General features: G+C 43.3%; 1 long non-coding RNA gene across 1 annotated transcript; it reads left to right on the top strand.

Annotated features, from left to right (window-relative positions):
• The first annotated feature begins 806 nt into the window (after positions 1-806).
• Positions 807-1,856, top strand: LOC117184966 (uncharacterized). The gene is made up of 2 exons (XR_004470444.1): positions 807-1,379; positions 1,638-1,856. It is a non-coding gene; the product is annotated as an uncharacterized lncRNA (long non-coding RNA).
• Positions 1,857-3,144: the final 1,288 nt, after the last annotated feature.

The raw sequence follows: 3,144 nt of genomic DNA on the forward strand, positions 1-3,144 counted from the left end.
CCATTCAAGTGCCGACTTCCAGCGGTTGCCGTCTTACTCCATGTGACACTGAAGTTTTCAGTGGGGGCTACCAGCAGTGGCCCACGTTCCGCGACCTGTTTACCGCCATATATATAGAGAACCCGAGATGGCTCCAGTAGAAAAACTGTTCCACCTCAACAAAAAAACAAGCGGTGAGGCCCACGACATAGTGGCACAGGCTCCACCCACGAACGAAGGGTTCGCGTCCGCATGGAGCGCCCTCCGTGAGCGCTTCCAGAACAAGAGGCTGATACTCAAAGCCCAGCTGAAGATCCTTTTCAGTCTGCCCAAATCCGCACCGAGTCAGCTGCAGCGCTAAAAGAGCTTCAGACGGCCGTTCACAAGTGCCTTACGACACTCAACCACTCCGAGGTCTCCACAGACAGCATTTTCGCTGACGGAGTGTTAGTGTACCTCATATCCGCGAAGTTGCTGAAAGCGACTTTGGAGCTTTGGGAGCAGTCCGTGACACACAAGTCCGAAATTCCCACCTGGCACGCTATGGACAACATCCTGGCGGAGCGGTATCTTTCTCTCGAGGTGACCGAGGACGGCCATCAAGGCATGGAGACTCAGGCCCACCCCAGGGCGAGTCTACCCATGTCAGAGAGTTCAAAGGGCAATCCCAACCCATTCCGTTCCCAAGGGAGCCCTGTTCCAAGGCGGGTTCACTCGTTCGGAACAACTGTGGATCCGAAGCGGAGAACGTGTGATCTTTGCTCCAAAGAGAACCATCCGATCCCGATATGCCCTCAATTCCTTCAGATGAAACCTGATGATCTGTAGTATGTGCATATATTGAGTGTACACTGTACCCAATGGTTAACAATAATTGTATCAGCAACACATTGTTGCAGTACACAAACCAAACCACTTCAAGTGAGCGTGCAATATGATCGCCGCTTATGCGCTAAGCTAAGTCAGCATTCCCACGCTGACCACTTGAAGCATATATATATATACACATATGTACATACGGCTCTTGCCCTCTCGATTATGCTGATAAGACAAATATGTATAAAGCCGCTCCGCTGTTGGCGTAACCGGCAGCGCAGCTATGCGGTCTGAGTTATAAGAATAAATTCAATAAAGATATTCTAAAAACCGAAGTCAAACGGCACAGACGTGCCAGTGTTATAATTACAATAGTGACATATTACATGGCGACCGTGACAAGTGTCACGAACATGTAGATGTTCGGAAACAAAAATATGTTAAAATAAATCATATGAAAAAAAGCGGAAAGAGAGAGAGAGAGCGGCGAGAGCGGACAACAACAGCAGCACCACAGCAGGCACCACTAGAAGCAGCAGTAACATCAAAAAAATTAACAACGAAATGGAGCGAAACTGAACGCAGTAAGTAGAGTGGTATGTGTGGCAAAAGAGGCGGCGTAGTAAAACGCCTGAGAGCCAGAAGGGCAACACTACTCAAACTGCTAAATAGCAACGATAATTTGCCGTGGAGCACATCTGTGAAATTACACACAGAACTCGATCACATCAAATTGTTGCTAGCAGAAAAGAAAATGAAAGAGCCAATGCACACAACCACCTACACTGCAATACAAAATATCAGTAAAATATTAATCGTAACTCCACCACCCCAAACGACAGAAATAGCAAAGCCAAGGAAGACCTGCCCGAACGACTGCGAGGGACCTCTACACTCGCCGCACTGCGAGTGCACCTGTGCAGCCTGCACCGGTGCCCCAACAGAGAAGCAGTAGCAGCCTGTGCAGCCAGCACCGGCCTCGTCTAGCGCAACAAGCTAGACCCGGAGCAGTGAACCGACAGCGCTTCCTAGAGCGCCCACCGCCAAACAAAATTTTTTTTTCTAAATGCCTGCGATGCATAAAACTTAACTGTAAAATCTAAAATTGTAAAATTGAGCGGAATAACATCTGCCCAATTAGAGTGAGGCCTGTAAAGCCACACAAACACTAGGCAAAAAAAAAAAATGTAAAAACAGAAAAAAAAATATAAATTATAAATTAATTTCAAAAATCAACAAAGAATTTATACAGTAGTATAAAAGGAAAAAAGAATTTTTTTTTTGCATTAAATTATATACATATGTCACAAACAAACAAAATAAGTAAATTTGAAGAAAATTTCGAAAATTTTTACACAATGGGTTTAGTAGATGTAAAATCGGTAGATTCGACAGCGAATGTAATAAACAAAGTCGAAGTCAATAACACCGACCTAAAGTTAATAACAATACTTATTGCTATTATTTTCATTATAATCATAGGACATCTATTATATAAATTGTATAAACTACATAATAGATGCATAAAAAAACGCTATCAAAGCCGGGCAGATGACCTGGACAAAATTTAAAACAAATTTATAATGGTAACGAAAATTGGCTAAAAATAAAAGAAAAAAGTCCAAAACGAATCATGAATAAAAATATATCATTATTTGATTGAAAACCTATAAATGTTTTTGCACATTTTAATAATTATTTTAAAATGAAATGGAATGGCAAAATATTAATGCCGCATTAGTTAAAATAAAAGAAAATTTTGATAAATCATACAAGTGCCTAGCACAAAATAGGAATATTTCAAACGAAACTATAAGTAGACACGCGACAATATTAGTTGCATGTTTTAACCAAGCTCGTTCCCTGATACACGACTGTGGAGATAATGGTTTTTATCCCCAATCGGCCGACTAATTATTTCAATTAAATAAAACTCGGCGCAGAAATAAAATTGCGATATGTTCTTTAATGCGTGACATCCAAATTGCAAGTGTGGCTTGCCTGCCCTTTACATTGCCGCTCCGATCGCTAAGCGCAGCTTCGCTCGGCCGACGTCGGTAGGCAGACGCAAAGCGGAGATAGCGAAGAGCGAGCTGGCAGAGAGCGTTTAGCAGGGCAAGCAAGCGCAAAGCTTTAACAAACAAATGAGTGACATAGACATAAGTAACAAACAAAATCAGCGGCTGAGGGCCAAGAATTAGGTGCTATTTGGTAAGCGGCTAATCGGCTGCGTTCTGCTCCGAACATTCACCCCCCGTTGGAAGGCAAAGGCTTTCAACAGATCCATCCTGAAGGGGCAGAACCGCTATTTTTCCAACGGCCCTCTTGAAGATGCTTGCTTGGGCGCAG

Source organism: Drosophila pseudoobscura, chromosome X, assembly GCF_009870125.1.
Source record: "Drosophila pseudoobscura strain MV-25-SWS-2005 chromosome X, UCI_Dpse_MV25, whole genome shotgun sequence".
Classification (NCBI taxonomy): domain Eukaryota; kingdom Metazoa; phylum Arthropoda; class Insecta; order Diptera; family Drosophilidae; genus Drosophila; species Drosophila pseudoobscura.